We start from the raw sequence: 27,843 nt of genomic DNA, 5'->3' as shown, positions 1-27,843 counted from the left end.
ACTGCTGTTAGAATTACCACACATTGGGTATTTACTAAAAGCTGTCTGTATATCAGATATGTTGGCAACCAAGTGCTTATGTCAGTAGAAGATGTACTAAAAGCCACCTCATTGTTAACTCTGACTGGCAGGTATGAATTTATCAATTCGGCAACCTGCAGTCAGGTCTCAGTGAGGTGCGGTTTTCATGCATTTTGTTCTTGTGTCTTGTAAGCTCCCAGACACTGGGATGTTGTTTTGTATAGCGCTGAGCGTAGTGACACAATGACCACACTGAACTAGGTACTCCATCTGATAAAACTATAGTACAGGTAAACCACTGAAAATTACTATTCTGTTAGCAGCTGTTACCACAGAGATGCTAAATATGGTCTCTGTTATACAGGAGGTCAGATGATAATCACAATGGTCCTTTCTGGACCTCTGGTAATCTGAGATACTGATAAGTCAAACTTTAGTCTCAGACACAAAACTAGCTTTTAGCTGCAATTAATATTAATTACTAGGAACCTGTTTGCATTCATTTTGCACAAGTGAAAGCGTGGATTTTTTGAACCTTTTAACCATCTGTCACCAACCATCTCACTACTAAAACAAGGATTCCAACAGATATTACAACCCAGATTCATTATTTAAATAATATCACAGATGGACTAGAGAAATGGCTCCGGTTAACCTCAGTGTAATACTTAAAACTAAAGAATGAAATAAAAATCTGTAGGCACTTAAAAACCCAAAGCAGGCTAAGTCACTGCATGGAAAATGGGTACATGAACATTTTGCCCTACGCAACAATTACTGTCCTCTGGAACCACCATATATACAATGTATTTTATGGCTTCATTGTTAAAAGTATTGTCAGCTATAAACTATTCCCCTACATTGTAGGGATGTGAACGTGTAACCGTTTACACGGTTAATCAGTGAGCCTGAGCTGTTCCTCTTCAACAAGGAGTGAAGGGGAAAGTGAACAGTTTGCTGCCTTCTTCACTCTGCCTAGTGAGTTCAGGGGGCAGATGAACCTCGACCTGCCCCAGCTAGGGGACATGCACCCCTCCCTCGGCTGTGCCCGCTGAAGCTGCAGCAACCATGGAGAGGCGCTGCTCACCTAGCCCCAAGATGCTGAGATGAGAGAGGGCTAGGGTAGTCCTCTCTTCCCAGGGCAGCCTGCATACTGAACACCTCAACCCCAGTCACACCCCAAAGCAATGATTCAAATCAAGCCTGTGCATTTTCATTTTATTTTCCAAAAAACAAAAATTGAGTTAAGGACCTAGCAACACTGGGTAAATCTTCTAGTTTAATACATAAAAGATTAAACAATTAGTTTTCAAATTCAAAATCTTTTAATCCTACCCAAAGAGGTTTTGTTTAAAGTTTTAACAGAGCTAATCCAATGTTCCCCAAAGCAATTGTTGACATGTTGCCTCACAATCTGGAGTAATAGTTAAGTAATTCAGAAATGCCCCTAATGCTTTCAAATCTCAAGGATTATATGACTATCTGTTAATTCCACACAAAATATAATACATTTATGGCACCAGAAGCATAATTATGATTCCGGTTTAAAAAAAGAATTGGGTAGGTGTCTGAAGGAGATGTTTCACTGACAACCAGCCAACTGTAATTAAGTGTGCCTGCACCCTGTTGAAAAAATGTTAGTTTAATTTCATAATCAATCCTGACTTTTAGCATTGGAAAACCAAAAGAGAAACAAATAGGTAAAGAACAAATTAGCATTTAAGTAACACTGCAAAATAAATACAATAATTCTAGGGAGTGGAGATTGCCTATCTCCTAAAACTAGAAGGAACCTTGAAAGATTGAGTCCAGTCCCCTGCCTTCACAGCAGGACCAAGCACCATCCCTGACAATTTCTGCCCCAAATCGCCTCCACAAGGATTGAACTCACAACCCTGGGTTTAGCAGGCCAACACTCACACCACTGAGCTATCCCTCTCTAACTACTGTATTCTTTAGTACAATAATATTTTCCTAAAAGTTAAAATCCTCTCTACTGGAGTCTTTAAAATGATATGAGAGGCTTGCGTTCTACCTGAATGAAACAGAACAGAACCCAGAAGTGTTCTACCCCTTTCCTTTATTCAGGCTAATCTATAGTTCAGTCAATTCCTTTAGATGTACAAATACCTAATCAGTTCTTTTGTCAATTAAAGAACCCTACCGAGCTATGGTTTTCAAACAAGGCTGAGTTTTATAGTACATTCACACTGTGTGTCAAGTAGCGCTATTGCTACTGACAAATCTCCATATTATCAAGGTATACGTCATCTATTTTTCAAATCAAAATGCAAAACCCACTTTGATTCTGTTGCTTCCCAAGCACCAAGGGTACCTTGCTCCAAATGTAGGCCTTCATAGACTTGGAATCTCAAACGTTCCTCTGCTGGCTGTCTTCTAATCATTCAATTTTATTTTCAAGCCCTGGGAACTGAGTAAGAAAATGAGATGGTGGTGAGCCTTTTTGCAGCACTGACTTTGATAATACATTAAATTGTTTAGTGGGAGAAATACAAGAAATAAGCCACTAAAAATAAACAGCCCTGGCTCTCCTGCTTTCAGTGAAGCTGAACATATCCTGCATGCTCAATAAACCAACACTTCAGGGAAGGGATTACTTTCAAATCCTGTGCAGAAGATAAGTGGTTGAAAGAATTAATCAGAAACTTCATATTAATAGGCACTTTGGAAGTCAAACTAAGCACATCATAACAAACAAAAACTAGCATGCAGTGTGACAGATCTTGATAGAAATATTTCCATCTAACGACATGTATCAACCAACTTTAGCTCTACTTTCCACTGTTAATGTTTCATCTTAGTCATACCTATATATCTATATAGATATTTTTTACAGAAGTGCATCTGTCTGTTCCTCTGAGTCTGTCTGTTTAAGAACTCCTCCTAAACAGCAACAACTAGGACTATCAAATCTGGTATGCAGCTTCCTCTTTTCACAACTTAAAGCAAGGTGAGGGTTTGGGATGCCTCTGGAATGCAATTATTTCACTTCAAACTGAAAGGGAGAGGTGTGAGAGTAGGGAGTTATACTCACTCATGACCACAGGGGGGCAGCAAACACGGGAAGATAAATGACCTTGGGGGGCAGCAAACGCCTCGGCAAATAGCTGCTGGCCAGCAGCACCGGCCAGTCTGATAGAGGCAGCAGCGTGGGGGTGGCAGAGGGCTCCCCAGGAGTAGGGCTAAAGAGCATTGACTGCTGTCCTCCCCCCCCCCCCAGGACTATCAAATAGTCATGTAACCGCTAAGATTTCATGCAGTTACACGACTATTCAATTACACTATACCTAACATCCCTAGTCCCAACTAATCTATGCTATGTCTACACTACAGTTTATATAATTTGTATCACTCAGGACAGAAGTGAGTAGTATAGCCCTATGGATAGATTAACATTTTTACAATTTATTTGTATCTAGATAGATTCCACCGTGTGGTCATCTTCACTCAGAATTTTTATTCCATTAGATTCTATGGAGCCCTTTAGATACTGCACTGCTCCTCATCCGCTTCAGCCTACTGTGTCTTTCCTGGATAGTTTGTAATACCACATGCTGCACCATATCACTGTGTTTTGTTTTTTATTTTGGGTGGTGGTTTTTTGTTTGTTTGTTTGTTGGCAATTTACCAAGTTTCCACATGCCTGTTGTATTAAGATCCTTGTCCGTCACAAGACACCCTAGTTTACCTTTTTTTCCTTTTACATTTCTTGTATTTGCATGCAAACACTTCCAGTTCTTACTCTTGACTGGGTGCCTGTTTTTATTTAATTCTTTAATCCACAACCCTGCTGATTCCACAGAATTTAGTACTGTGCTCTTATCTCATCCCTGTTCTAATCCCATTTCAGTATGCATCCTACCTGTCACTGGACTCTTATAATATCAACTTTTAATAGATGTCTGACATATACTGGTCAGCTATGCCAAATTCCTCCTAACAGTTTCAAGACTCATACCCTTTTTTAAAAAAACATGCATCAAGAGTCTGGTTCTGTATTAGGCTCTTCTTCCCCAAATAAAAACAAATCCCACTTCTTTACATCATAATCTTTTCATGTCAAAAACACTCAAATATTTTAAAGTGATATTTACTAAAACAATAACAAAAAAGAGTTAAGACTTTATGGTCTCTCCACCAGGCTTAGCCTTACTTGAGCATAATTACAACAAAGTAACCTTAATTATTTTAACTTTGTCATTTATCTATGACATGAAGTTCTAAAAATTAATACTTTTTTAGCACTGTTAGATTAGCATTTAAAGATGAATGCTACCCAAGACTGAACACTTTCAATTAAACAAATAAAAACATACCAATCATAAAAGTCATTTCAATGCACTTTTACTAGGCAGGCAGCAGGCTAACTCTTCAAGCAGCTTAACTAGCTTTCACTTTGTGTTGGGGGATGAAATTTAATAACTGTGAAGCACATCTCCCTTCCTGAATTAATTTCTGTATCTTTGCCTACTCAGTCTAGAGGGTACACTCTTTGGGGCAGACAGCATGTCTTTTAGTTTGTTTAGACTACCTAGTAAATTGTCTGCTATACAAAGATATACACATAAAGAAGAGCAGGATTAGAAAACCTGACTTAGTGATTGAGTTCCTTGAGTCTTTCTATTTAGTAAGAGAGGTTAGGGGGTGATGATTACAATTTATACGTAGTTACATGAGGAACAAATATTTGATAATGGACTCTTCAGTCTAGCAAAAAAAGGGGTGTGTGAAACTTATGGATGTGATAGTATACATGTTTAAATGGTGAACGGATGAGCCTAATTAAAAGTTGGCTCCCTGTGAGCACCAGCTCTTGGGGTGCTGCATCCCCTGGCATGTAAGCATGTAATCACCTCCCCCAGCATATAAATGTCAAACAGCTGAAATTCTCAGTGATTACGTGTTTACCTAAATAAACGCATTTTAACATCCCTAAAAGTAACAAGTTTTTCAACCGCAACATGCTGTGACACTTGCATTTTTATGTCTGATTTGTTAGTAACTTTTAAATGATCTGAAACTTGGGGGTAAGCAAGAGAGATCAGACTCCTGAAGAGGTAGAGGGGTCTGGAAAGGTTGAGGGCCTCTGGCTCATGTTATACAAGAAGTCAGACTATATGATCATAATGGTTTCTTCTGGGCTTGGAATATATGAAACAGAACAAATGTTGTGTGCTCCACTTTTAATTAGGTCATCTTTTCCCCAACAGGTGGTATTAGCATGGTATACAGTGAGCAATCAAGACATTTAATTAGGCATCTTAATGCTGTCAACAAGTTAGGCCACAACCTCTTCAGCCTAGTGTGTCTTTCCTACATTAGAACATTCTTGCTGGGATATCTGACACTATTTGATAACAGTCAAACAGGTAGTCAGTCGATAAACAGGCAGACTTTAAATTCTTCTTTAAATTCTACAGCTAGTTTTCTTCATTTGTTAGCTAATGCAGTTCAACTATATATCAAGTAGGGATGTAAATGGGCAACCAGTAAGCATCACCATTACCAGGTGATGGCTATGGGTAACCAGGTAACTGGTGCCCAGTCTGGCCAGAGCTGTCCTCCATGGAGGGTGTACCATGGGGGAGGACGCTGTTACAGCCCCTGGTTAACCGTGTAACTGATAGAATTTTGATCAGTTACGTGGTTAATTTTTTTTTATATTTTTACATCTCTAATATCAGATAAACTTGCCTCTTTAAAGTTTAAGATTCTGTTCCATTTTCAAGTGATATTTATAGAAGCACATATGGGAAGAAAGAAAAAATGTGAAATTAATTTTGTCATATTAATAAGAAAGCTAACATATTTGCCATCAGCAGCAGGGAGTCTGCAGAGTGTTGTCACTGGTTATGATGGGGAGGGACCCAACAAACACATCTTGCTCTACCTACATGGCAACTGCTGAGCTTTTCCTGCCGACTTCAGACAAGTTGGGTTCAATACAGGTGATAAAAAGGTGCCATAGACAAAGCATCCAGGAAGCAAAAACTGATTAATTTCTGAAAACATTTTGCCTTTCTCTTTCTTCAACATATGTTCAAATTCCATCAGGAATGTTACATTTTAAAGACTAACTAATCTGAAGAACTGCATTAATCTAATACTGCAGGACAACACCCCACACAGACTATATTACGAAGATTAGAGCATCTTCCTTGTGCAAGTGAGATTGAATATGGTCATCTCAAACCATTTTTGAAATATAAAATAACGTAAATATAAATGTTGTCAGCATTTCCAGTAAAAAATTAATATCTGATAGAAAAAAATTAACTACTGTTAAACCCTGCATCAAGTTTAGGAAACACTCTTATACATCTAAGGGTCATTAAACATGAGTGCTCATAGCAATTTTAATTATTTTATAGGCCAAAAGTAAGATCACCAGGCACTCCCTCCCACCCCCAAATGATTCACAGCTTTTGACACCATCTCCAAAAAAGAAGATCAAAACAATGAAATGTGTTGTTTGCTGCTATCTGCAGCCATGACACCTTTTACTGTGGTCTCAGTGGATCTCAAAAGCTAATTGGAGACAACTGGGTCACTATTTCAATTAAATCTCTCCCAGATTCATTTTCAGGCATCTCTATTCTAGGGACGTTAAATAGCGGTTAGTAAACTGAGTAGCTGACGGAATTGTCATTGACTACTCAATTAGTTGATAAGGGGGCTTGCTGTGGCTCTGCTTTTTAAAGCTACATTTAAAGGCAGAGCTGCAGCGGTCTTGGACCAAGCACAAGCTGGGACAGCTGAGTCCTGGCTCCTGCCAGGTCCCAGATGCTGCGCCTCTGCTTTTAAAATATAGTACGAGCCTGGCAGCTCTTCCATTTAAAAAGAAGAGGTGCAGCATCTGGGACTCAGTGCGAGCCGATATTGCTCAGTCCCGGCTTATGCCGGGTCCTCCACTGCACCTCTGCCTCCTCTGACCCCCTGCGGAGACAGTGCTGGAGGGAACCGGCTTTTAAGATGGCTTCCCCCAGCACTGGCTCCTGTTCCCTGCTCTTGCTGCCTCTGGTACAGAGGCAGCAAGGGAGGGAAGTGACTCAGTCGAGTAATTACTTGACTAGTTGCTTACATCCCTACACTATTCTACTGATGTTTCAGCTGCACTGCTGCAGCTATGCTACTGTGGCATAGGCACTTCCTATATAAACAGAAAAAGTTCTCCCCAAGAAGTGGTAGCTAGTAGCGGAAGGAAGAATTAGCTAGGGATGTCAATATGTAGTTGCTTACATGATTCACTGAAAAGCCTGGGTTTATCAGTTAATCCTATCAACTACACAATCCGGAGAAGTGGAGGAGGTAGGAGCTGGTGCCCCACACCTACTCCCACACTGCTGCCTCTGAGAAAGAGGCAGCAGGGAGGAGGGTGAGGGAGGCAGGCAACAGCTGGCTTTTAAGCTGGCTCTCCGCGCAAGCCAGCTCCATGAACTTTTTTTGTTTTTTTTTAGAACGGCCGTACTGGGTCAGACCAAAGGTCCATCTAGCACAGTAGCCTGTCTGCCGACAGTGGCCAGCACCAAGTGCCCCAGACAGGGTGGATCGAAGACAATGATCAAGCGATTTGTCTCCTGCCATCCCTCCCCAGCCTCTGACAAACAGAGGCCAGGGACACCATTTCTATCCCCTGGCTAATAGCCTTTTATGGACCTATCCTCCATGAAATTATCTAGCTTCTCTTTAAACTCTGTTATAGTCCTAGCCTTCACAGCCTCCTCTGGCAAGGAGTTCCACAGGTTGACTACACGCTGTGTGAAGATGAACTTTCTTTTATTAGTTTTAAACCTGCTCCCCATTAACTTCATTTGGTGTCCTCTAGTTCTTCTATTATGGGAACTAACAAATAACTTTTCTTTATCGGCCCTCTCCACACCACTCATGATTTTATAGACCTCTATCATATCCCCCCTCAGTCTCCTCTTTTCCAAACTGAAAAGTCCCAGTCGCTTTAACCTCTCTTCATATGGGACCCGTTCCAAATCCCTAATCATTTTAATTGCCCTTTTCTGAACCCTTTCCAAGGCCAAAATATCTTTTTTGAGGTGAGGAGACCACATCTGTACACAGTATTCAGTAGGCGGGGGGGGGGGGGGGGGGGGAGGAGAGAAGAGGGAGAGGCAGGAGCCAGTGCTGGAGGCAGCCGGCTTAAAAGCAATCTTCCTCCAGCTCCGGCTCCATCCCCCTTCCCCCACCAGCTCCGCTGCCTCTTTTGGAGGATGGGGAGCAGGGGAAGTTGCTGCGGAGCAGCCTCTGTCCACGGCAGGCCCAGGCTCGACACAGACAGGGGCTGCTCTGCTGCAGCAGCCCTGGTCCGTGGAGGCGATCTTCCCATGGACAGGGGCTGCTCAAGAATCCCAAGGATCAGCCTCTCTATGCAGCGAGCCTGGGCCTGCCACAGATAGAGGCTTCTCCAAAGCAGCAGCCCCTGTTGTTGGGGGAGCGGCGAGGGGTGTCCAGGGATAGGAGGCTGCTCCATGCCAGAGCAAGTAACCTATCATTGAAGAGCCTATCATCCCCAAATATGTATATTCCATTGGTTTGCATGTATCATTCTTGTATGTGAAGTTTGAAATACGAAGTGTAAACGTGCTTATTAATCTGATTTCTAGTGAGAACCATTAGTGGTACTTACTGGACTTAATGGCTCGGTTCTCAAGGCAACAATCTGTCAATGGTTTTGTTTTTTCTGTACGCTCAAACTGTGGTTGATCCTAAAAAAGATAAGCAGCAAAGGAAGGCAGGAGCCAGTGTCCCCTGCCTCCCACAGCAGCCAGCTCCTGTCTGCTGTCCTCATCCCCTGCACTGCTACCTCTCTGTCAGAGGCAGCAGAACAGGAGCAGGCAGCTCTGTGGGAGCTGGTGCTCATGAGGAGACACCTTTTGAGCCAACTTCCCCTGAGAGCACCAGCTCCCGCCTGCCCACCCCATGCTGCTGCCTCTGTGGGAGGCAGCAAAGAGGGAGCAGGTGGCTCCATGGGAACTGGTATGCGGCTTAAAAGTCTGAGCACCAGCATCTGCCTGTCCCCCTGCGTGTAAATGTTTAACCGCTGAAAAATTCAGTGGTTACACGTTCAAAAAAATCAGCGTTTGCTAACCTCCCCAGTTAAGGGGGCAACTATTGCATTCCCTTTTAAAAATTAAGTTAATATTTGTAAACTAATGGCCAGGAACATCCCATTGTATTTGGGAATTTTCCCTTGAAAATCTTTAAGACATGCTGCCAACTGTGCATCTATTCCAATAAGATTAGCTGGTATTCACTTTTGCGGCAGGAGGCTATGGATGGTTGAATAATTCCCCACCCCACTTTTATATTTCCAGATGAAATTAAGTTGAGTGCATGCATCAATAACGTATGGGTAAAATAACATTACATGGACACTGAATGTCCACATCTATAACACTTGCTTTCAGTAAAATTACAAAAGGCTAACTTTAAAAGAGACTCAAAGATGTTAAGGTTTAAAGTAAAGGTTTAAAGATGTCTCTACCCTTCAATGATGTCAATTAGCAATACAGGTCTTTACATTGTAAGCTCATAGGGGCTGGAAGCACTACTAGTCTATGTCTGTACAGTGCACACGTCAGTAAGGGCCCATTCTTGAATGGTCATTAGGCACTAATATAACACACATGACGTAAGTAACAACTTAGCTTAATTACAACCCAATATTTTCAATAGGATTCCTATGCATGAATTTTTAGTGAGCCTTAATTATACGGAATGAGTCTTATTATATTTTTGGTCTCAACTTGTCTCTATAAAAGTAGAGCTAACTTAAAGGGCCCATTTTGAGTTGAAGTTAACAAACTATTCCACAGAGTAACTTGTACATTCTCAAAAAAGTTCTATAATTATGGCAAGAATATGTTGTATTTCATAAACAAAGCAGAAATCCAAACTCAAATACAACTCACCTTAAACTACAGAGATCAGTGCCTCCATAAAAAAAAAATATGTACCCCGTTAAGGGCTTCTTTACATGAATAATCAGACAACAGTAAATGTGACATGCTCAAAGCACATTTACAAATTGTTAATGCACCATCAGCAATGAACAGTTACATGGCAGCAGGCTACTGGAGGGAAGACTGATACAGTCCAATTGTTTATACAGACAAGCCCTAAATTAGGATCATAAAACAATTCATAGCAGCTCCAACAATTAAATCTGGTACATTTTGAGTGAATGCCCAAGAAAACCCTCCTTCCCACCCACATAATAATAGCCACTTCTGCAGTGGAACATAGCCAGAGGTAATTGTATTTAATCTGGGGATGAAGTGATCCTTATACTATGAATTCCTGTCCCAACTTGCAGAGTTAAAGCTAAACTAGTTGTTGGTGAAATGATTTGAAACCCACGTATAACAGGTACTACACGTCAGACCTTCTCAAGGCAGAATAGTCCTATAAACCAGTGTTTCTCAACCAGGGGTACTCGAGAGAAATCTGGGGGGTTCATCAACACAACTGAAATTTGGAGAAAACTAAATTTTTGTTTTAAGTTTTACAATGCTTTATTATTTTTGTACTTTCTACACCCAAAAATTTCATCGCCTGCCCAGCTACGATTAAGTTGTTTAAACAAATGTGTTGCAATGGTAGAAAAAAAAATTGTGTGTGTGAAAACTGTAGGTAATGGGGGTGCTTATAATTTTTTTAAAGGGGTACTTTATAAAAAAAAAGGTTGAGAAACACTGTTATAAACAACTTGAAAGTCAAGTTAGCACTATACCATGATTTTTTTAATGGAAATAATAATTTGACTGTTAGAACAGTTGAACCCAACCACAGTCCACCCAATGAGTTGATTGGTCACATGGTGCCAGCTGTTAGTACTAGCTTTTATGTGGCATCAGACAATACTTCCCTAGTACTACTTTTCTCAGTGATTAATGTAACATACACAGGAATGTTATGCAATCCATGCAGGAAGGGAGGTGGGTCCATGCACTGGCAAATAGGAGGGGTTGTGTCCACAAGAGACACTCTCCACTATGAAAGTTTGTGGACTCTTATTTTGGAAGCATTAGGGTTACCCAAAACCAACACTGCAAGCAGGAAGTAAATGTTCTATTCAAACCAGTATGCCTTCCATGAGAAAGAGCTAGGAAGTCCCTGTCTGTATTGCAGCAAGGCATATGAATATGCACTTCACCCCCACCTCCCTCCCAATAATGAACTCTTTCCACAGTTAAAAATAGCACAGCAAACTTGCTGTTTCCTAGGTTAAATCTAGGGTTGTCAGGTGTCTGATACTGACCTGGGCAGTCCGGTATTTTCGCCTCCTGGCCGGTAAAAAAATTCAGAAAATACCGGACACCTAAAATGTTTTTATTTTTTCCCCCAACAACTTTGGTCTCCTCAATCCTCTCCCACAGCTCCAACAATTCCTCAACAGAATTTTTTCCCCGGTGTTTTTTTTTTTTTTTTTTTGGAGGGAGGGAGGGAGAGAAACGGGGTTCTGGTATTTTTGGTTAAATCATCTGGCAGACCTAGTTAAATCTTGATGAAAATTTTTTTTGCATTTCTCTTTTATCAATTCAAACTGGGAGTAGACCTCTTATAAGCTAGGATACCTACAAAACACCATTTGTTATCCTGCACTTTGACTAAGAGTCATTATCCCTGAGCTCACGGTATTTTAGACACATTTAGACAGTTCTCCAAGGTTACAAACATGTTGTTTTATTATTTGTAACTGTTTCCTCCCCCCCCACAAAAAAATAATGTTATCTATTAATTTCTAATTTCATATCTCTTCCTCTTCAGCTAAAAAAAACAACTTATCTATTTAGCCTACAGAGTACTAATATTGTAATTTTTTTCCACTGTAACAAAAACTTCAACACAGCAAATAAATTTGTTTCACGCATGTACATGCAGGATGCATCTGTAGTTAATGGCACTGCTTAAAGAAAAAACTATGCCTTAGACAGTTAAAATGTTTATTATATCAGCAAGAATAAGTTTTACATTATATTTTAATACTGATCTGTGAAGAAAAATGGTGAAATTTTGTAGAGGTTGAACCTCAAATCTGGGACGCTCTGGTCCGGCAACATCTGGGAGGACCATGGATATTGCTGGACCAGAAAGCCCCGGCTGGCCAGGTTCAGAAGGGCTGGAGGCAGCAAGACTGCCGGTGGTCAATAGCACAGCCTCAACTGGGCCAGGAGCAGACCCCACTGGCCAGGGCTCACAGCCAGAAGTGCCCTGACCTTCTCTGGAACAGCAAACTCTGTGGTTCAGGACCGCTCAAGTCCCATCTGTAGCGTCATGCTATGAAGAGGCATCTTGATTTCAGTAATAAATTCTAAACTCACTAGAACATAAGAACATAAGAACGGCCGTACTGGGTCAGACCAAAGGTCCTTCTAGCCCAGTATCCTGTCTACCGACAGTGGCCAGCACCAGGTGCCCCAGAGAGGGTGGACCGAAGACAATGATCAAGCGATTTGTCTCCTGCCATCTCTCTCCAGCCTCTGACAAACAGAGGCCAAGGACACCATTTTATCCCCTGGCTAATAGCCTTTAATAGACCTACCCTCCATGAAATTATCTAGCTTCTCTTTAAACTCTATTATAGTCCTAGCCTTCACAGTCTCCTCTGGCAAGGAGTTCCACAGGTTGACTACACGCTGTGTGAAGAAGAACTTTCTTTTATTAGTTTTAAACCTGCTCCCCATTAATTTCATTTGGTGTCCTCTAGTTATTTATTAGTTCCCTAAATAGAAGAACTTTTCTTTATCGGCCCTCTCCACACCCCTCATGATTTTATATACCTCTATCATATCCCCCCTCAGTCTCCTCTTTTCTAAACTGAAAAGTCCCAGTCGCTTTAACCTCTCCTCATATGGGACCCATTCCAAACCCCTAATCATTTTAGTTGCCCTTTTCTGAACCCTTTCCAAGGCTAAAATATCTTTTTTGAGGTGAGGAGACCACATCTGTTCACAGTATTCAAGATGAGGGCGTACCATAGTTTTATACAGGGGCAGTAAGACATTCTGGGTCTTATTTTCTATCCCTTTCCTAATAATTCCTAGCATCCTATTTGCCTTTTTGACCGCTGCTGCACACTGCCTTGAAGTTTTCAGAGAACTGTCCACGATAACTCCAAGATGCCTTTCCTGATTTGTCGTAGCCAAATTAGCCCCCATCATACTGTACGTATAGTTGGGGTTATTTTTCCCAATGTGCATTACTTTACACTTATCCACATTAAATTTCATTTGCCATTTTGCTGCCCAATCACTGAGTTTGGTGAGATCTTCTTGGAGTCCCTCACAGTCTGCTTCTGTCTTGACTATCCTAAACAGTTTGGTATCATCCGCAAACTTTACTACCTCACTGCTTACCCCTTTCTCCAGATCATTTATGAATAAGTTGAAAAGGATTGGTCCCAGGACTGACCCTTGGGGGACACCACTAGTTACCCCTCTCCAATCTGAAAATTTACCATTTATTCCTACCCTTTGTTTCCTGTCTTTTAACCAGTTCTCAATCCAAGAAAGGACCTTCCCTCTTATCCCATGGCCATGTAATTTACACAAGAGCCTTTGGTGAGGGACCTTGTCAAAGGCTTTCTGAAAATCCAAGTATACTATATCTACTGGATCCCCCTTATCCGCATACTTGTTAACCCCTTCAAAGAACTCTAATAGATTAGTAAGACAGGATTTCCCTTTACAGAAACCATGCTGACTTTTGTCCAACAAATTATGTTCTTCTACATGCTTCACAATTTTATTCTTTACTATTGTTTCGACTAATTTGCCCGGTACTGAAGTTAGACTTACCAGTCTGTAGTTGCCAGGATCGCCTCTAGAGCCCTTTTTAAATATTGGTGTCATGTTGGCTACCTTCCAGTCATTAGGTACGAAAGCTGATTTAAACGATAGGTTACAAACCACAGATAATAGCTCAGCAATTTCCCATTTGAGTTCTTTTAGAACCCTTGGATGAATGCCATCCGGTCCCGGAGATTTGTTAACATTAAGTTTTTCTATTTGTTCCAAAACCTCCTCTAATGACACTTCAATCCGGGACAGTTCCTCAGATTCATCACCCACTAAGGATGGTGCAGATTTGGGAATCTCCCCAACGTCCTCAGCCGTGAAGACTGAAGCAAATAAATCATTTAGTTTCTCCGCAATGGCTTTATCGTCCTTGATTGCTCCTTTTATAGCTCGATCATCTAGGGGACCCACAGGTTTTTTAGCAGGCTTCCTGCTTCTAATGTACTTAAAAACATTTTGTTATTTCTTTTTGAGTTTTTGGCTAGCTGTTCCTCAAAATCTTTTTTGCTTTTCTTATTACATTTTTACGCTTGATTTGACAATGTTTATGTTCCTTTCTATTTATCTCACTAGGACTGGACTTCCAATTCTTAAAAGATACCTTTTTGTCCCTCACTGCTTCTTTTACATGGCGGTTAAGCCACGGTGACACTGTTTTAGGTCTCTTGCTATGTTTTTTGATTTGGGCTACATCTACACTGGCCCCTTTTCCGGAAGGGGCATGTAAATTTCATGAGTCGTCGTAGGGAAATCCGCGGGGGATTTAAATATCCCCCGCGGCATTTAAATAAAAATGTCCGACGCTTTTTTCCAGCTTTTAAAAAAGCCGGAAAAGAGCGTCTAGACTGGCCCCGATCCTCCGGAAAAAGCGCCCTTTTCCGGAGGCTCTTATTCCTACTTCAAAGTGGGAATGATTCGGTGTGGGCTGATTCGGCCCCCAGAGGCCCTGCCACTCCCCCCACCCCCAGCCAATTAGGAAGCGAATGAAATTTCCTCCGCCCTGCCAGGAGAAAGTGGCTTCTGGCAGGGCGGGAGGAAGCTTTACATGCTCCCCCGCCTGTAAAGCTGAGCACTTGGGCAGCCACTCAGGAGAGATTCAAATGCGTCCCCACAACCAGCAGCATGTGTTTATACTGGTGGTGCACATCTGAATGTTTCAGTGCACGTGAAATTTATTCTGCACAGATGAAAAAATTAGAGGAAACTTTGTCATAAAGATCAGCCCCAGGCCATTTAGGATTCTCTGAGACTTCATAAACATTTTCAATTCTACCCAGAGACTGATGGGAAGCAAGAGCAGATCTCAACGCACTGGGATTATGTGCTCCCGGAAAGATACCTTTGTCAATAAGTGGGCTGCTATGTTCTGTATCATTTGCAGTCTCTAAATGATTTTAGGTACGTCTCATGTAAAGGATATTGCAAAAGTCTAATGTTGAGGTAACAAAGACATGGATAACAATGACAAGGTCCACAACCTAAACAAAAGGTTACAACCGCACAGCTAAATAAAATGGTAAACAAACTACTTGGGCCACTGCTGTAATATGACCAGTCTGAAGTTCAGAAACACCAGTAAATGTGAATCCTGTTAACTAATGGCTGATACGTCATCTCTTCAGCAGCTTCCCAATCCACCATCTCCTCGATCTTGCTCAGGCATGTTAAATCAAACACCTTTCAGAAGGTGAAGTATTATGCCAACCAAATTTGTAATCTCGTGAAAAAGTATCAAGTTTGACAAGACCTATCGGCCATAAAACTATTTTGACAGGCAACAGTTATACTGTCATCCTTTCATTCTTTACTGACAGTACTGTCAGCCTTTTCATTATTAACATCAATCTAAATGGCCTACAGTTACCAGAATGTTAATATTTTAAAAGGGCAAATGTGAATATAATTTTTGTTCACATTTTCTGGAAACTTCTCAGTGTTCTAAGAGCTGTTAAAAATTAACATAAATGGCTCAGAGCTCCTCGGCCAATTATTTTAAGAGTCTTGATTGCAAGTCATCACCCCCTGCAGATCAGATAGTGTTTTATTTTAAATAATTGCCATTTAATACCATCTCTACTTACTGTCAAACTATAAAGCATTTCATTATCACTGTGAATAGAAATATAATCATCCTGCTTCTTTCCAAATACTCAACAGAAATATTCACCAAACCCTTCTCTAATAGCCTCAAGGGGTAGCCGAGTTAGTCTGTTCCAGAAAAAAAAAACAGCAAGCAAATGGTCTGGTAGCACTTCATAGACTAACAAAACATGTCGATGGTATCATGCGCTTTCATGGGCACAGCCCACTTCTTCAGATGACCGGAGTTAGAAGTGGGCTGTGCCCATGAAAGCGCACGATACCATCTACATGTTTTGTTAGTCTAGAAAGTACTACCAGACCATTTGCTTGCTGTTTCTTTCTCTAAGAGTTATTGACAACTATGCCTCCCTATGATCCTAAGTACCAGAAGACACAGTAGGAGAGCTGGAGTGCCAGTGCACGGTCCTCAATGCTGGGGGGAGAGGCTGAGCCTCAGGCACCAGATCCAGGCAAGCTGAGGGCCGTATCCAGCCCCTGAGGCTGATGTTACCTACCCCTGAATTAGAACTTGGGAGACCTGGATCATACCCCCTGCTCTGCTACAGATTTCCTGTAGTCTCAGCTTGACAAAGCCCTGGCTGGGTTGATTTCGTTGGGATTGGTCCTGCCTTGGGCAGGAGGCTGGACTTGATGACTCCTGAGGGCTCTTGCAGCTCTAGGGTTCTATGAGATGTGACCTTGGGTAAGTCATTTAGCTTCTTTGTACAATGGAGATTGTTACCCTCCCCATCTTACCCAGGTACTGAGAACACACACATTAAAAGATAAAAAACAGTGAGTAGTCCTGTTGCACCTTAGAAACTAACAAAAATATATAGCATCATAAACTTTCATGGGCAAAAATATCAAATGATAAAATATTAAAAGATTGTGAGGCACTAACTCAGAACAACTTTTACATCCAACTGTCCCGCTGTGGGTGTGCTCCGCGGCTTTGCTCCTGTCCCCCTGGTCTGCTGGGGGGGGGAGGTGCAGCTAGTGCCCCCCCCCCCAAGCAAACCAGGCTTTTCTTGCCTACCCCTGGGGTAGAGCAGCTGGGGGCTGCCGGGTTGGTCCCGCAGCGCCACTCCGGACCAACCCGGCAGCACCCCAGCTGCTCTGCCCCAGCTGTCCTGATTCAGCCGCTGCTAGTCAGTTTCAGCAGCGGCTGAATCAGGACGCCTGGGGCAGAGCAGCTGGGGTGCTGCTGGGTTGGTCCAGTAGAGCCGAGGAGCCGCGCTACTGGAGCAACCCAGCAGCACCCCAGCTGCTCTGCCCCAGGCGTCCCCAAGTCAGCCGCTGCTAAAACTGACCAGTGGCTGACTACAGGAAGCCCCAGGCAGAGTTGCCCGGGAGCAAAGCTGCCCAAGCGGCGGCTTTGCTCGGGTGTCCCTGGTCTGCTGGGGGGGTCCAGCGGCTTTGCTGGACCCCCCCCCAGCAGACCAGGGGGACAGGAGCAAAGCCGCCCAGGCTGCGGGACTCCCCCCACCTGGGCAGCTTTGCTCGGGTGTCCCTGGTCTGCTGGGGGGGTCCAGCGACTTTGCTGGACCCCCCCAGCAGACCAGGGAGACCGGGAGAAGCTTTTCTCGCCCCGGAGGACACGGGTGGCAATCCGCCGCCCGTGAGCTCCGGGGCGAGAAAAGCCCCGTTCGTAAGTGCGGATCCGACGTAAGTCGGGGACTGCCTGTAATAGCTTTCTGCATTTCACACACGTAATGAAAAAGAAACAACGTAAGCCCTGAGAGAAGGGAGCTCACAATTTCCAACAGGACAAAGGATTTTATAACCCCCTCTGCTCTCTTTCCACACTAGAGACACTAGTGACATGCAGGACTCAAAGGCTTGAAACTGCAAACTAGCTAAAAGCACATATTCTAGAGCTATTTAAAAAGGAGGCAAAACAACGTTCCCACTAGGGACATGAAAACATTCGGCTAAGAAAGTGGCAATTTCAAGGGCAGGGAAACAAATGCAACACATGAAAAGCTGCTCCTTGGTCTAGCATTCATACCTTTACTAGATACCATCAAATGGGCGTCATGCATTCCTCTGATGCTCTGCTTGGTCAGACAATACTCCAGCTAGTGAGGCCTCATCCTCAGTATTCTTAGTAGCAATTAATTTTATTCATGTGGTTGGATACTACTAGAGCTAGTTGTAGGAAAATAACCTCACGCTCAGGTAGCCCGAGCGTGGGATGGTGTAGACGGAGCTTGATCCTGCCTTGAGGGCGGGGGGCTGGACTCGATGACCTCTCGAGGTCCCTTCCAGTCCTATTATTCTATGATTCTATGAGACACAAGATAAGCAACTAGAAGGACTGTAGGGCATCTTGAAAAAGAACTGAGGTTTAGTGGGCATTTGGTTCCCATATTCTCTAATCCAGTCTCAGAAGATGGATAAGTGTGTAGAGGTGCATTCAGAGAACAAAAACTAGGTAGGTGGCAGAGCACATGGACTTTAGGGCAAAGACTATCTCTTTATAGTGTGTTTGAATAGAGTCCACCACAGTGGGACTCCTAGTCTGTAATTGGAGCCCCTGGGAGCTACCACAATACCAATGAATGACAGTAGCAAGAGTATTTGTGCTGGAAAACTCATTTCCAGGGAAGTTAAGAAAATTCGGAAGGGCAGAAAATAATCATCCTTTTAAAACAGAACTTTGGGGAGGGGAGAAAGTGAGGAGAGATCAGGACAGATGAAGAGGCATAATTGAAAAGGCCATTTTTTAAATTTGTATTCACAGTTTTTAAATAAGCAATTAAGATATCAATGCATCATTTTCCCAACTAATTCTGACTGGCCAGCAGCCACTACTGCTGACAAACTGTATAGCATTATGGTAACTTTAGCACCTAATTAATGGAGATTCCACATTAACACCATTCCAGTGTTAATGAGTACCAAAGATGCAGTTCTGACACCACTTTTTGTCATCTAGTAGAGTGGTTGCCAACCCTCAGTTGTGTGTTGAGCCCCACGTAATTCCAACTGCACAGCGGGCCGCAAACACACAGGCCACGGGCCGCATGCGACCCACAGGCTACGTGTTGAGTAGCACCAGTATAGAAAATTGACCTCTGACGATATTATCAACTGATCTAAAATGTAGCACAATGCGGATAGGATTATAAATATATGGCGGCAGACCACTGGAAAAAGAAATTGAGCAGATACCATTCAGTTGTATTTAAAATCCCTTGCATTAATAATTTTGCCATTTTAGTTCTTGATGAAATACAAATTCAGTTTATATGTAGTTGATTTGCATACATGATGAGGGTGCCTTGAATGCTTGCCTAATTTTCAGCTGTCACTTTTAAAGACTTTTGGACATCTGCTAAATAGTGTATTATAAACTCAGTCCATTTCTCTGATGTTTAGTCAAATGAGTGCTTCAAATGCTCAAAGGGAAAAAACTGGAAAATGAAATATTCTGCTTCTTAAAACACAATCTTGTAATTTGCATAGGTATGTGAAAGTAATATTGATTTTATTAACGTTTTCACTTTTCACACTACTCTTAGAACTGAAGCATTGTATTCCACAATGATCCAAGTTCTACTGCATCTCATTTGTAACACAAATCAGGGATTTGAGATAAGAAGTCAGTCTTAATTCGGAGAACACTGTAATAAGGTTGCTCCGTACCTTTATGACTACAAGGATCTCTGAGGTGTATGAAGCTCATTTCTAAATGAAAAAGCCTCTTGGTTTGTTGTGGGTTTTATTTCCCTTTTACTTTGCATAGCATTTAAAGTAGGTCTTCACAGATCAGATGGTTATGAATTGAACAACTTCTGGATGATTGCCTTAGCTTCTGTTAGTGCTGACATAAGTTTAATGAGGTCTCGATTGTGCATCAATCGACAGTGAAAGTGCCTCCCTCTCAGTCTGTTTAACTTACATCTCCATTACATCTCCATTACACAAGGAGGAAGGAGAAAATTTGTTCCTCTTGGTTTCTGAGGACAGGACAAGGAGTAATGGGCTTAAAGTGCTGCAGGGGAGGTTTAGATTGGACATTAGGAAAAAATTCCTAACTGTCAGGGTGGTCAAATATTGGAATAAATTGCCAAGGGAGGTGGTGGAATCTCCCTCTCTGGAGATATTTAAGAACAGGTTAGATAGACATCTGTCAGGGATGGTGTAGGTGGAGCTTGGTCCTGCCTTGAGGGCGGGGGGCTGGACTCGATGGCCTCTTGAGGTCCCTTCCAGTCCTATTATTCTATGATTCTATGATTCTATGACTTCTCTATTTACCTACTATCACTAATAGACAGACACATCACAAAATCCCACAGTCACACAGACTGACCTCTGGGCCAATTTCATGCAGTACGACCAGCAAATTCAGTTTATTGAGCATATGTTGGAGTACCTCTCCTGTACCACAAAGAATTGATAAGTACTCCAATGAAGATTCTGATCTATATTGGGTATTTGCAAAGTTACAGATTTTTATTAGAATTGCAGCCCATTTGGTAAATAACATAAGACTTGTTTAGAATATTATCAGAACTCACGATTATGGTAAGAGAAAGCTTGAAGTGCAGTTGGAATAAGGGAAAGCAACATATTTAAACATACTTGCTGACTGTCTGGCAGTCAACATTAGTCCATCTTTGTGCCCGCCCTTTTAGAACTATGCTGAAGTTTAGATGTTGGAAGCACAGAAGGCAGGGTGATGGGACACACAGAGTAAGGATCACATTTGGACTTTACTGGGACTTGTCTTTCCCCTAGATTAGCTGGACAAATAGGGTGCATCGGAAATGGAGGAATAGGCAGGAGTACACGCCCTCAAGCAAAAATGAAGTCAATTTAAGGTATTTTTTCCTTCTTTGTAATTTGAGGCTGCTATATAGTTTTTCCCTATGCATACAATTTCCTAAGAGAAAATTCAAAGATAAGACTTTGAAAGCTGTTGAATGAGACAGCTTTCTGCACTCAAACGTAATAATTCTAGAACACTTGACAGGCTTTGCACAGAAAACAAATATGCAGCTTTAGTGAAAAACAACTTGAAAATGTGGTGGCAAAATGTAACCTAATATAAGAACACAATGTGGGCTGTTTCATACCTGTGAATTGCCTCAGCTGTTCAGGAAGTGTCATTGCTTACAAAGCTTTAAAGCTTTAACAAAGCTGTCTCAGTATGCTCTGCACAGGTTACTTTCTTGGATGGAAGAGATCATGAAGCCCATTAATACTGATCCACTAATTTCCATAAAGGTTGTAACCACTTAAGTTTATAAACTCATACAGTTAGTAACTCAATTTCTCAGTTTATGGTCTTGTGGTGAGGCTTGAAGGAAATAAGCATACTTCCTTGTGGAACAGCGTTGCTCTGCTCTGAATGATCGAACACCACAAAATACATAAAGCCTGCAAGACCTTTTGAGAATTAGCAAAGAGATATACGTGATCTTTTCTTGTCTAATACATACCTTTCCATGATTTTCAACACCATTACCATCTAAATGACTCAATTACTGTAATATGTTTGACTTCGGGATGACCTTTTGATTACCACTTTGAGCATTATTTTGCACATTAGTGTAGTCAAAGTGCATAATAAAAATATCTTTTATTTACTTCATTTTTGGTGACAGCTAATTTTTTAAATCTCTCTCCTCATTTTATGCCCCTAAATGGCTAAAGTGGATTTTTTTCACCTGTTTCCCAACCATAAGTAGAAAAAAACTATGTAAAATGTAAAGTTATGCTGAGAAACCTGACACAATTTTCCATCTACCCTCATAAAAAACAAGTTCCAAGTATTCATTAATATCCTGTGTTGTGAGAACCATACAAACTCAAAATGATAAGTAAATAGATAAGTAAATAGACCTATTATATTTGCAATCTATATCACTTGTATGCCAAGCGACCACAAGTCCAAGTCAAGAAATCCAAAATACTTGGGTAGGCTATGCAGCATTAATTTTTGCTAGGATTGGACATGCCCTGGATAAAGCTATTTGAAAACTACTACATTTTCAGAGACTAACACGGCTACATTTCTATCACTATCTGGCAAATGTGTGTACAAGCCAGAACGCTAACCCCAGAGTGTTCCACTAGCATCAGCAGGGTTCCACCACTGAAGTTTATATCAATCTGGGCACAGCTGTGCAATAAGACCTTACAGACTACATTCTTTCAAAATACAAATGGAATGGTGGCCATACATTTGTAGCCATTAGAACATCCCTGAATAAGTTTATTCATGTGCTCAGGTGTTTGCAAAAAAACACACAACCCACCACACACACACACTCTTACATTTCCCTCTTTTGTTCTTTGGCTACCACGCTTTTGCCTAATTCAAGTAAGATACTCTGCCATACTAATGTAATCAATTCAGGAAGGTAGGGATGTGAATGGTTAACTGCTAAGCATCACCCTTACTGAGAGCAGCCCTCCATGCTCGCGCCAGGTTCGGGACCTACCCCCGCTGTGGCTCTACATTTGAAGTGTATTAGGAGCCACAAGGACAGGCAGCCAAGTTCATTTTCAGCTTGTGCCGGGTCTGGGAGCTCAGACATCCCCTAGACAGGGGTTGCTGTCACCCCGTGCTGCTGTCTCTTTATTAGAGGCATCAGCACTGGGCAACAGGCAGCCAGTCCGCAAGGGGACTATAGAATAGTCAACTAACCAATAAGAATTCATGAGGTTACTCGACTATTCAATTCACCAATATTTAACACATCCCTGGCCTTCCCTGCAGGACCAAACACCATCTAGATCATCCCTGACAGATGTTTGCCTGGGGAGGCTATGGAATATCTATCACTGGAGACATTTAAGAGCATGTTAGGTAATTTATTCTAGTGTTTAACCACCCTGACAGCTAGAGAGTTTTTTCCCTAATGTCCAAACTAAACCTCCCTTACTGCAATTTAAGCTCATTGCTTCTTGTCCTATCATCAGAGGTCAAGGAGAACAATTTTTCCTCCCTCCTCCTCCTAACCCCCTTTTAGGTATTTCAAAGCTGTTATATCCTGGCTCAATCTTCTTTTCCAAACTAAACAAACCCAATTCTTTCAGTCTTCCCCCATAGGTAATATTTTCTAGACCTTTAATAATTTTCGTTGTTCTTGTCTGAAACATCTCCAATTTCTTCACATCTGTCGTGAAATATGGTGCCCAGAACTAGGGATGTAATAGTCAATTGGCACTAACCGATAAGCTTTTGCTATCAACTATATGCATTTAAATGCAGAGCCACAGAGGCGGTAGGTCCTGGACTGGGCGCAAGCTGAAACTGAGCTGGGATGCTGGCTCTTACTACATTTTAAATGTAGAGCCGCCGCGGAGGTCGGTCCTGGACACAGCATGAGCTGGGACTGAACACTTCAGCTGTCTTCCCTTATGGGCTAACCATGCAGTAGATATAAATTCTATCGACTACACGGTTAGCAAATTGCCTGCTTAACATTCCTACCCAGGACAGAACACAATACTCCAGTTGAGTCCTAATCATCGTAGAGTGGAAGAATTACTTCTTGTGTCTTACAGCATTCCTGTTAATACATCTCATAGATATCAAGGAGAGGGATGGGTGAACAGTATCAAAAGCAGCTGAAAGATTAAGGGGAAGGTTCCAAAAAGAGGAAGAGCAAGGAAGAGATCTTTGGAAACTCAGAGAAATCTCCATGGAGAGATTATAGGGGATTCAGAGGCTGTTAGAAGGGATGAAGTAGAGGACTCATTTGTAAATGGCTCATTTGGGAATTCAGATGTAGCGATCTGAGCAGTATGCAAGCCTTAAACTTTTTGTGAGATCTCTAAATAGATAAACAAGCTGCACTACACATCCATACCTAGAGGCATAAGGGAATTAAAGGCTCTCCCAGAATTAGATTTGGATGTACCCATTGTAAACCAGATTTCTTTATGCCAAGTCCATCTGACAAGGAAACCCACTGTATGAAGAATAAACTTCCAGATTTAGTTTTACAATTAGAGATGAGGCAGGGAATCATGCCCAGACTTGGAACTGAAGTACAAGAAAGCACGAACTCAAAATTTGCAAGGGCTAGTGCATTGGGTATCTGCTTCTCAAGATAAAAACCATAGGACAAAAAGGCTCTCATTATTAATGAAGGTTACTTCTCCAAGTAGCTCAGAGTAGTGCTTTGGGACAGAAGAGGGGTCAGCCTGATATTTTCAGCCATTCTAGAAGCTAAATCAAAGAGGTTGAAAGATAGGAAAGAGGAGGATTTTCTTTTAGCAACACAAATATATCTGAAAAGAACATATTTTAATTTTTGGCCCTACTTTTAGTATTAGTGTATTTCCTTAATATAAACCCTTCTCACCTTAATATCAATGTCCTCTAGAGTAGGAATGTTAAATATTGGTTAATAGAATAGTCGAGTAACCTCATGAATTTTTATCGGATAGTCGACTATTCTATAGTCCCCCAGGGGTGGGGCCAGCAGCCAGTGTATCAAATGCAGCAGTGCAGGGTGCCAGGCAAGAGCTGGTCCACAAGAGAACCAGTTTAAAAGCCAGCTCCTCTTGTGAGCCAGCTGCCTATTGCCCAGTGCTGATGCCTCTGATACAGAGGTAGCAGAGCAGGAAGGCAGCAGCCCCAGTCCAGGCAAGAGGGTGTGAGTTCCTGGACACGGCGCGAGCCATATTGCCTGCCCACCTGGCCCCTAATATACTTTAAATGCAGAGCCACAGCAGGGGTAGGTTCTGGACCCGGTACAAGCCAGAACTACTGGCCAGCCTGCTAAAAAATTTACTGGCAAGGGTGGAGGGAGGGAAATGCGTGCAGTCTATAGCATTAACCTATAAGCTTTTGCTTATCAGTTAATCAACTACACTACTACATCCCTACTCTAGAGCCATTTAGAGTATGTTTACACAGCAGCGTTATTTCAAAACAACAAAATGCGCCCTTATTTCAAAATGATGTTGAGATGGAGGACTTCTTACTCCAACTCCTGTAACCCACATTGTACAAGGAGCAAGGGAAGTCAGTAAAAGAATGTTCTATTTCAAAGTAAGTGTTGAGTAGTGCTCCCAATTTTGAAATAAGCTACGTAATTGACGTAGTTCAATTTGGGTAGCTTATTTTGAGTTAAGCTCTGCTATATAGATGCACCCTTAGTGAATTATAAATCCAAGTCTAAACATGTTTAAATTGGCATTATGCTTATGGGCATCACTATTTAAGAAGGAAGGAGAAAATGTTTCCATTAATTTTTTAAAATTACAAAATATCTAAAAGACAGTATATAAATCATTCGAGTAGCCCTTAAATCACTGAAAATTACAGAAGCCCAGAAAGCACAACCACTGTGCTGCCCATCCTCTGTCTTGAGCCATTCCACCTGTTTCTTCCTCCCACAGCTGCAGCCACTCACTGGCTCCATTGAAGGAGTCTGCAAGGACAGCTGCAGCTACCAGAAGAGAACAGGTTAATAGGCATGACTTAAAAGGACAACTAATACCAGGGAAGGCAGGTTACATATTTGCTTCCCAGACAGCTTTTTAGTAGCAGCTGCTGGTAACCTGCAGCGCCTCTCAGCTCCTTGAATTCTACACCTGCCTCTCCACTCCCATATCCTCTGCATACACATGTGAAGACAGACTCTAGGGAGAGAATGTCTCCCAAGGTGGGCTGCTGGGGGAGAGGTATTATTATAGGAATGTTTCTGCATGTAAGCAGGAGCTTTAAATTGAATTGCTACCTGTCTACAATACTGCTCTTATAAACAGCCCAGATGTCAGGGTTAACATCAGCATCCTCCAACTCAGTGGTTCTCCAACCACGTGTACTTGTACCTCTGGGAGTATGCAGAGGTCTTCTGGGGGTAACAATAACTCACAGATATCTGCTTAGTTTTACAACCACAAGTTACATAAAAAGCACTATCAAAGTCGGTACAAATTAAAACTCCATGCAACAAGGGTGGGCAATTCATGCAACAGAGGTTAGCCCCTGGCAGGCCACCAGATGCTTTATTTACCTGAACATCCACAGGTACGGCAGCTCTCATCTCCTGTTGGCAGCAATCCACCATTCCCAGCCAATGGGAACTGTGGGAAGCGACCTGGGCCAAATTCATGCATACAGAGAGAGAGAGAGAAACTGAAACAGAAATATCCTCCCAAGGTCTCCTGCCCCCATCTACTCTGCTTCCACAAACCTTAACCACAATGCATTATGGACTAGGGATGTGAACAACTAGTCGACTATCTGATAAGCAAATGCTTATCAGATAGTCAACACACTAGCCAACTAGTCGCTTCCTCCTCCCCTTGCTGTCTCCAAGAAAGAGGCAGCGGTGCGGGGGAGGGAGAGAGAAAGGATGCTTCAAAGCGACAGTGCCACATGGAAGCTGGGGGCAGACCCTGAGCTCCATGTGGCACTGCTGCTTTGAAATGCAGTGTGAAGCCCAGGCCAGCTAGGGAGCCTGGGGTCTGCCGCTTTGAAACACCACGTGCAGCTCAGGTACCCAGTTGATCCTGGGCTCCATGCAGTGCTGCCTCTTTGAAATACCATGGGGAGCACAGGGCCAGTGGCAGACTGCTTGAGTCCCCTGCTTGGCCCCATGCTCCCCACAGCATTTTCGCCTTTGAAGTGTAGCAACAGACCTTCAAAGACAGAGGTGCCCTTATCGACTAATCCAATAGTCAATGTAAATTGCATCAACTATTCAATTAGCCCATTAATCTAAATTTAACATCCCTATTATGGACCTATAGAGCCACCAACCTCCTCCCCAAGAGCAAATAGCACCAGCACAATCAAAAACAAAAAATAAAAAAAGGGAGATAATCAGAAAAGAGTCCAATTTATGATACTGTCCAAAAATAAAATTTCTTGGGGGATAAAAAGAACTCAAAGACCCGAGAAACAAACATTCTTCTGGATTGGAAGCCTCTATCCTGATATATCCTGGGACAACCTGCTTGTTCGTGTAGCCTAGTTTTCAAAGATCTCTCTGATTCAAAATGAACTAAAACTCTTATCCTGAAGGTAACAGGAGAGGAGCAATATTTTTTTTTAAATTAGCACTCATGGACCATCCTATCTATTTCTAACATATACTTCCTCACAATGAAAACAGAGATGGCAAGAAGTACACACATGCCCCTCCTACCAGCTCCAGGAAATGTATAAATTCCATGTTTGCTAGAGGAAGAGGGATACAGAGTAGCCTTAGATCAGGAGAGAGGAAGGGGTGAAAGCAGCCAGCACATGAATTCCAAGGCAAACCCCCACTGTCACAAGTGTTTCAAGTGCTATGATGTAGGTTTCCTATACTTTGCTATTATTAAAAATCCAAGGCTTGGAGCTGTTCTATTGACATTTCATTCAGCCTTGAAACAGCCTTTTCATTTTCAATGTAATGTTTATTTTGTCAGGGGAGTATAATTTTCTTTCAAGATCAGTCACCAAAGTCAATAGTTGGAATATACTGTCCATATTTGGAATGGTGAGTTTACATGGCCATTCTGTGAACTTAGTTTTACTAAAGAGAATACAGGCAGTCCCCGGGTTACGTACAAGATAGGGACTATAGGTTTGTTCTTAAGTTGAATTTGTATGTAAGTCGGAACTGGCTCCAGATTCAGCTGCTGCTGCTGAAACTGACCAGGGGCTGACTTCAGGAAGCTGGAGGCAGAATTGCTCTGCCCCCAGCTTCCTGGAATCAGCCACTTATCAGTTTCAACAGCAGCTGAATCTCGAGCCTGGGACAGAACAGCTGGGCTGCCAGGTAGGTCCCTGCAGGACCAACCCGGCAGCACCCCAGCTGCTCTACCCCAGGGTCCACAACAAAAGCCTGGTCTGCTGGGAGGGGGGGCACACTAGCTGCGCCCCCCCCCCCAGCAGACCAGGGACACGGGGAGCAAAGCCGCAGCGGCGGCGGGGTGCCGCGCC

General features: G+C 42.4%; 1 protein-coding gene across 7 annotated transcripts in view; it reads right to left on the bottom strand.

Moving 5' to 3' along the window:
- The window catches only part of MAPK8 (mitogen-activated protein kinase 8), a 78,518-nt gene that overhangs the window by 33,111 nt on the left and 17,564 nt on the right, over window positions 1-27,843 (bottom strand). For 4 of the 7 annotated variants that reach the window (XM_075934656.1, XM_075934651.1, XM_075934657.1 and 1 more), the window contains exon 2: window positions 2,357-2,452. The exons of 1 other annotated variant lie outside the window; for it this stretch is intronic. The gene's annotated coding sequence lies outside the window, so the exon portion shown is untranslated. Of the gene's footprint in view, window positions 1-2,322; window positions 2,453-25,924; window positions 26,009-27,843 lie in introns of all 7 variants that reach the window. 2 more of the 7 variants (XM_075934654.1, XM_075934652.1) reach the window with 2 other exon arrangements.

Source organism: Pelodiscus sinensis, chromosome 8, assembly GCF_049634645.1.
Source record: "Pelodiscus sinensis isolate JC-2024 chromosome 8, ASM4963464v1, whole genome shotgun sequence".
Taxonomy (NCBI): domain Eukaryota; kingdom Metazoa; phylum Chordata; order Testudines; family Trionychidae; genus Pelodiscus; species Pelodiscus sinensis.
This window is presented reverse-complemented; position numbering and strand designations above follow the sequence as displayed.